An 8305-nucleotide genomic window follows, 5' to 3' on the forward strand; every position below is an offset into this window, starting at 1 on the left:
GTTAAAGCGGGTTTTTTCGCCGCTATTTAATAAAAACAGGTTAAAATCCTCAATTAAGTTGGATAAGATTCGACCTCTCCTATTACTTTAAATTTCTGGCCCTCCACAGGGAGGATCATGGTCATTAAAATCTCCCATCAAGATGAACGGCCGAGGAAGCTGGCGGACAATGGCTTCAAGGTTCAGGCGGGTCACCGGTGCACCCTCTGGCAGATATACGTTACATAACGTCATCCTCTCAGGGGTGTGGACCGTGACAGCAACGGCTTGGAATGGAGAGTTCAGTTGGACTCGGGAGGTGTAAAGGGCCTCTCGGGTCGCAACGTCTGCTACACCTTGGGCTCGTTGGCCACTTAGGTTATCCATTCTAAAAACAGTGAACCCCTTCAGAATACCCTTATCTTCAGCCTTAAAATGGGTCTCTTTGAGACAAATACAAGAAGGTTTTAAGTCTTGGATTAAAATGGCCAGCTCCTCCTTGTGCCGGTAAAAGCCATTGCAGTTCCACTGCAATATGGAAAACATTTAAAGTTCTAAATTAAAATGAATAAATAAATAAATACGTTGATTAAAAAGGGAGATGACCAACTCTATTGAGGTTATCGCTTGAAGCGATGTTTCCTCTTCCACTCGCTTGCGAAGACCTCTGTATCAGAGATACTCTGGTCCACTTCAATTACCTCCGGCTTCTTTGGCTTGACTGGAGGCGGCGGAGAGGGTGTATTCTCGCGCCCTTTTCGCGTGTTCCCCTTGGTGGTTTTTTGTGGGCTCTTCTTTGAAGGGCCCACATGAGTAGGTGGCTCCTTGTCCACCTTACTCTTTCCATCCTTCACCCTTTTGGGTTTAGGCACTTGCGTGTAGTCAATTGATGATTCTTTCGGGATCTCTGTCTGCGTGGCGATGGTACACTTTACACATGGCGTGGTTGCAACGGAAGCAAAGGACCGGGAGAAAGTTGGGGCGATTAGCGCCCTGTATTTTCTCCTCGCTTCCGCATATGGGATTTTTTCCAGTGTTTTTATCTCCATGACTTTCCTCTCTTCTTTCATCTTCGGGCAATCACGAGAGTACACTGGGTGTGTACCCTCGCTATTGACACAGAGAGGTTCCGAAGAGCACTCTTTATCCTCGTGCGCGTCTTTGCCACAGCGCGGGCAGGTGGCCTTGCCCTCGCAGCGCGACGCGACATGGCCGAACCGTTGGCATTTGGAACAACGCACGGGATTTGGGATGAATGGCCTCACTGGTACCGATTCATAGCCCACAAACACCTTGTCGGGTAGTCTATCACGCGCAAACGTCAAGATCACGGAGGTGCTGTTCACGTTTTCTCCGTTGCGCCTCGTGGTGAGTCGACGACAATCAGTCACTCCCTGAGAGAACATTTCTCTCTTGATTTCTTCGATGTCCACGTATAGGAGGTCGTAGTGACTGATGACTCCCCGACAGGTGTTAAGAGTGCGGTGCACCTCCACCATAATCAAAATGTCATGGAGCATTCCCATAGCAATCAGTTTTTCGCTCTGTGTATCGTTCAGGGTCTCTATAAGAAGTGTACCATCCCGGAGCTTCTTCACGCTCTTTGGGTCCCCAGGCACAATCTGTGACACTCTGCGAATTAAGAAAGGAGAAACCTTTTTCAAGGTTTCACCTTCCTTTATACACGACATAATTAAATAGCGCTTACATGCGCCAATACACTTTTCTCCCCCGCCGGCGTCCGGACGGGATCTTTTTAGTGGTGGAAAGGGTTTTTCCTCCATAATAAGAAATGATTCGTCCCCCGGCCTCCCCACCCGCCACGGAGCCACACATTTGGGACGCCATTCCGCCAAACCGGAGCGGTCGCCAGGGCTAACTCGAGGGATATAGCGCTTCAGGAGTGGTTGTCTGTTTCCGGGTGGATCTTCGGTGCAAGGGCCCACCAAAACCCTTACATCTCCGACCTCCCTACGCAGACCCCCACAACCTTGGAACTCGCCACCGGAGCGAAAACGCGACGGAAGCCGATTGACCGGGAGTGGCTAGCTCCCGGCCTCCCGTTTACACGAAATCCGGGGCGAAGAGGGGTATCACTCCCCGGTCCATACAGGGCATCCGACACCCTGCTGGGAACCAGAAAGATCACCCTCCAGGATCCCCTTCTCTCCCTTACGGGTCTTAATGCACGGCAAAAACCTGGGCGGATCGCAGGCCAGATGGTATGGCCGCTCACAGACAGTGGATCTATAGCACTATCCAGACGCATCCCTTGCTGGCTTGGGGTTTTTTCCGGGCTTTTCTCCCCGTCCTTTTAGTCGCCTCTTACGACAAGGAGGGATACTGCGGGAGCATTCTCTATCCCCCTACCCGCGTGGGGGTTGGATATCGTCTGGGGAAGCGAGCGCGTCAACGCATTCGCCTTCGCAGACGATGTCATCCTCGTGACCGAAACCAGCGCGGGAATGCGACGGGCCTTGGCCAGTTTCGAGAGGGAGTCAGAAATACAGGGTCCAACTCTATCTCCATCTAAGAGTCGAACGTTCTCCCAGGTACCTGACGGGAAAGGGAAGATGCTGTAGTTAGTCACGAACCAGCCTTTCGGCCTCCTCTCAGGCGAAGATATTGGCACATTATCGAACCTAGGTGGGTGGAAGTACCTGGGGGTTAAACTATACGGGACAAGTAGTAAAGATGTGAGGTCGGCACTTTCTCAAGGCATTGAGAGAGTGAGTAAAGGCCGAATGAAGCCCCAACAACGGTTTCAGATGCTCAGGGCCTTTATCCTGGCGAGGCTGTTCGACAGTCTCGTGCGCGGTAAAGTCACCAAGACAAAGCTGGCTCAATGGATCGGCAGCTGAGGGCGACTGTTCGCCGATGGCTACACTTATAATAGAGGATGAGGAGCAATTAGCTGTTGAACAAATTATCACAAGGAAGAAAATCCTATAGCCTTTCATTGTACTACAATCATAGACAAAAAATAATGTTTCAACTTAAAAACGGAAAACCCTATGGTGCCTAAACTCTACACTTCGTCCAAAATACACAAAGCCGGTAAGAAAATGAGGCCTACCATTTCAGCTTTGAATTCTCCCACCTACAAACTGGCTAAATGGCTCACCAAACAGTACAAACTATTACGGTCCGAAGAAACCTTTGGGGTAAAGAACAGCAAAAATTTCATCGACACCATTACACCTTCGCATCCAGCCCCATGAGATATTGGCCTCTTTTGACGTGGATCAACTCTTCCCGAGCGTACCCATTGATATTGCCCTCGAAAACATCGCAGATTGGCTACACACAAAAGACATAACACCCATTGAAATTAAATAATACGTTACTCTTAATAAGACATGCATGGACATAACATACTTTCAGTTAAACCAAAAATTGCAAGTCGTCAACAAATAGCGATGCCATCACCGGGGCATTGATGCATTCCGTGACGTCGTTGATTGGGATGGCGAACAACGTCACGCTCAGCACTGATCCCTGAGGTACGCCGTTCTCCTGAGTGTAGGATCGGGGTAAATGATTGCCCGTCCTTACTCTAAAAAGGCGGTTTGTTAGAAAATTTTTTATAAATATGGCCATATTGCCCTTAAAACCCCACTTGTGCAATGTATTTAAAATCTTTCGTCGCCACACTGCCGTAGGCCTTCTCGAGGTCGAAGAAGACTGCTACGACGTGTTGGCGTAACAGAAAGGCTTCCTGGATGAAATTGTCAGTGCGCACCAGATGATCTGTCGTGGACCTCTCACGCCGGAAGCCGCACTGAGCGTCGGAGAGGAGGTGTCGTCTCTCCAGGCACCAGACGAGACGTCGGTTAACCATACTTTCCATCACCTTGCACAGGCAACTGGTGAGAGAGATGGGCCGATAGCTGTTCGGGTCGCTCTTGTTCTTACCCTGTTTCGGAACGGGTATCACCAGGGACTCCCGCCAGGAATTCGGGAAACTACCCTCAATCCACAATTGGTTGAGGGTATTGAGGACCTCCCTCAACGCTGCCTTCGGAATATTCCGAAGAAAGGCGTTGTGGATCTGATCCATTCCCGGTGAGCTGTTATGGGAGTCCGTGATAGCGGACTCTAGTTCCCATGGCGAGAATGGCTCATTGTATGCTGCAGGATTACCAGCTTCGCGAAAATTGAGAGGGACTCTCTCACATTCCCTCTTGAAGTTTGCGAAGTTGGCGTCATATAGTTCATCACTGCTGCTGCCCGCGAACTGCTTGGCGAAAGTGTCGCTTATTTCTGGGGGTGAAGTCACCACCCGTCCAGCAACAAGCAGTGGCGAGATGACGAAGGAGCCCTTGGACCCAGAGATTTTTTTGACTTTGTCCCATACCTGCGCAAGGGGGGTTCTCTGGTTAATGGTAGAGACATACTCTATCCAGGATGCCCTCTTGGCCTGCTTCGCCGCCTTCCGGGCTCGCGCTCGTAGGTGGCGGTAGGCTGCCAGGTTTGTTGCCGTGGGGTATTTCTTAAAAATATTCAACGCTTTTTTCCTCGTCCGGATCGCCCTGTCGCATTCCTCGTTCCACCAAGGGACGGGTGCTCGATGAAGGGTGCCGGACGTGCGAGGAACACTTTCGGTAGCTGCGGCTACGAGCGTTGAAGTCAGTGTCTCGACATTTTGCAACGCGTCGAGACTTGCGTCGTGTTTAAAATGAAAATAATTCTTAAAGAGCGACCAGTCGGCACGGCTGATACGCCAGTTTTCCGGAGGTCTCGAAGGTGTTTGGCGAACGATCTACTTTCTCGAGTAGAAGAGGAAAGTGGTCACTCCCACAGAGATCGTTGTGGACGATCATCTTCAGCTTCGGGGCTAGGCTTCTCGAGCATATGGCAAGATCTATTGCTGAAAATTCCCCATTGAAGCTGTTGAAGCGAGTTTTTTCCCCGCTATTTAGTAAAAACAAATTAAAATCCTCAATAAAATTCGATAAAATTCGGCCTCTCCTATTGCTTGGGGTGGATGGGCCTCCCCATAGTGGGTCATGGGCATTAAAATCGCCCATCAAAATAAATGGCCGAGGTAGCTGACGGACAAGGGCTTTCAAGTTAAAACGAGTTACCGGTGCACCCTCCGGCAGATAGACGTTGCATAACGTCATCGTCTCTGGGGTGTGCACTGTGACAGCCACTGCCTGGAATGGGGTGTTCAGTTGCACTCGGGAGGTGTAAAGGGCCTCGCGAATCGCAACTGCCACTCCTCCTTGGGCGCGTTGACCACTCGTGTCGTCCAGTCTAAAAACAGTGCACCCCTTTAAAACACCCTTGTCTGTCGCCTTAAAATGTGTCTCTTGCAGACAGATGCAAGAGGGATCAAAAGCGTCCATTAAAACGGCCAGCTCCTCCTTGTGCCGATAAAAACCGTTGCAGTTCCACTGCAGTAAAAAGGCCATTAAAATTAATTATAATTAAAATAAATAAATAAAGGATTAAATGTGTTTTAAAATTTGGGAGATGACCGGTTGTTAAGAAATCATCGCTTAAAGCGATGTTTCCTCCTCCACTCGGTTGCCAGGACCTCCGTATCCGAGATACTCTGGTCCTCCAGAACCTCCGGCCTCCCTGGTTTTGCGGGAGGTGTAGGGGAAGGTGTCTTCTCACGCCGTATCGTCGTGTTCCCCTTGGTGATTTTTGGTGGTGGGCTCTTCTTCGAAGGGCCCACCGGAGTAGGTGGCTCATTGTCCACCTTACTCTTTGTCTCTTTGGTGCTCTTCTGTTTTTTGCTTCGCGTGTCCAAAGCGGTGACTTGAGGGGCGTCAGTTTGCGTGGCGATGGTGCACTTTGGCAATGGGATAGACGCGACGGAAGCAAAGGACCGGGAGAACGTCGGGGCGACGAGTGCCCTGTACTTTCTCCTCGCTTCAAAATACGATATCTTTTCCAGCGTCTTTATCTCCATGATCTTTCTTTCCTCTTTGGACAATCACGGGAGTACACTGGATGTGTACCCTCGCAATTGACGCAAAGAGCTTCCGAGGCACTCTCTATCCTCGTGCGCGTCCTTGCCACAGCGCCCGATTCATATCCAATGAATACCTTGTCGGGCAGCCTATCACGAGCGAACGTCAAAATCACGGACGTGGTGTTAATGTTCTCGCCGTTGCGCCTTGTCGTTAGTCGACGACAATCCGTCACTCCCTGAGAGAACATTTCTCTCTTGATTTCGTCTTGATTTGTTGGAGATATAAGAATTTCAATGTCATCGGTGGTTATTTCAGTTGAATTGCTATCTGAATATTTGGGTACAAGTGCATGAATTTATATTATTTTTGGGTGTTCAAGTTCATTATTGCAGCAACACATGTAATGGCCATTTAGATGGTTGGCATAAAATCTTTACTTGATTCTAGGGCATTTCCATAAGTTGAGAATTTTTCCTTCTTCCAGTTAGAAATTCAAATGGTTCAGCAGAGGACTATAACTGACTCTTAATGAACAATGCCTCATAATTTGTCTGCAACATATAACTTTCATTTATCTAAATCAATCTGTTCTGATAAACTTTTCAGAATGTTCGGATATTTTTGGAACAAACAATGGAGTAACACAAACTTCACAATCAAAGAAATACTTAATTTGAAAGAGTAAATCATTTTGGGTAAGTTTCAAATACATATCGCTATAACATGCAATTGTATTAGTTAGGATGAATCTATTTTGGGTTCAGGTTCTTTGCAAATGATCTTCTCCCTTCTCTTGAGCTGATATGAGCATTATTCAATTGAGGATATTGCATCTTATTGCAATGTAGTTTATCTTATCCCAGATTTCATAGCGCCTATATTCATTTGAATGTGACCACTTTCTTCGCACATGTATTTTCATTAATTTTTAGCCTATCAATCCGGATAACTGTATCTCAATTACCATAACTAGCATTTATGTTTAAAATAATTATATTTGTGATGTGCTTCACATTCAATTAAATTCTGAAATCAAATCACATTCCACCGTCATTTTCAGTAGGGCCCACAGAGATGTTACATATATAATGTTTGAAATGCACATGGCTTACCTAAAATAGACAGAACATCCAGGCTAGTCACTTTAGACCTATGGGTAGACAAGAGGTATGGATCACCGCCTCTTACTTTTCACGATTTGATTTCCCCATTCAGCAATCCTACTACAATGGAATTACCTGGAAGTGTCAGTTTCATCAGCTAGCACAGTGGGTACATCTTCTTACTCCAGTTATGTCAAAGTCAAAGAGTAAATCATTATCTCACCGACAAGTTTTAAGCATGTAACACAACAAGTCTTGTGCTCTGAAAGTATGTCATTGTAGTACTGGAAACAATTGAGAACTTTCCAATGCAACCACGTTAGGTATAGGTCCTTCCAGTTTAACTGGCCATCATTTTCGCGGTTCGGTCGCCAATACGGATACTTCTTTACAGCATATTCCAGCAAGGGATCTCGTGATATTTCTTTGTCACATAAACTTTTCCAATGTGATTGTTTCTGTAATATTTAGTTAATCGTTTTTTAGTATTGTTTAATACAAATAAATAGAGAATCCTAATGCCAAAAATGAATCGTGCGTGAAAGAAACTTTTTCTCGTACAACCCGACAATATTGTACCTCGAAATATTTACATATTACGTTACAATACTAAGGATTATACTACCTCATCAAATAATGAAGCCACATCATTCCACTTCTTGCATACAGCCTTAGCGCGAATCAAGGAACGGCCATCCATACGACATATAGTATATACTCGAGAATTTCTATGGGCAAATTATCCATTTCTGTGAAGCCGATTTGCAGAATCAAGAAGCGTAATTTAAGCAGAAAAGCCTAACAAACGAAATTGTGGATATACAAGGAAACATAAAATTATTCCTTTTGGTAGCTTCCGTGTTAAGGATTTAAATAATTACTAGAAACATTAAAATTAATTGCGTTGCATTGGCATTATTCCGCTAGTAAACACACATGAAAATGTCCGTGGCCCAACCATAGGAATGACATCGAAGATTAAATCGCCTTTCAATTATTTGGAATAATCGCGAACAGTGCGCGTTGTTTCAAATCGTAATGTTGCAAATTGCTCTCTTAAATCACTTTATGGGGGGAATTTTGACTGCGTTGGCAAGAGGACGAGATTTAAATTTTATTTCATATTAGCTGTACCACTCGATCTGAGTACATGTCGTATTTATTATGTTTTTCGTTTATTAGCCTCTTGGCCCGAATCAAGTGTAACGTGACCTGACGACTTAAATGCTGATTTTTAATGTAATTTAAGCCTCTTAACTGACCCCAAATTTTGAATTTGCATCCGAGATTTTTTCA

At 46.2% G+C, this 8305-nt stretch overlaps 1 long non-coding RNA gene across 1 annotated transcript; it reads right to left on the reverse strand.

Annotated features, from left to right (window-relative positions):
* Positions 1 to 7024: 7024 nt before the first annotated feature.
* Positions 7025 to 7907, reverse strand: LOC139686699 (uncharacterized). The gene is made up of 3 exons (XR_011700536.1): positions 7635 to 7907; positions 7233 to 7467; positions 7025 to 7144 (listed from the first exon to the last, which is right to left on the reverse strand). It is a non-coding gene; the product is annotated as an uncharacterized lncRNA (long non-coding RNA).
* Positions 7908 to 8305: the final 398 nt, after the last annotated feature.

This window comes from Hetaerina americana, unplaced genomic scaffold (genome assembly GCF_022747635.1).
Source record: "Hetaerina americana unplaced genomic scaffold, ioHetAmer1.1.p SCAF_149, whole genome shotgun sequence".
NCBI classification, from domain to species: Eukaryota; Metazoa; Arthropoda; class Insecta; order Odonata; family Calopterygidae; genus Hetaerina; species Hetaerina americana.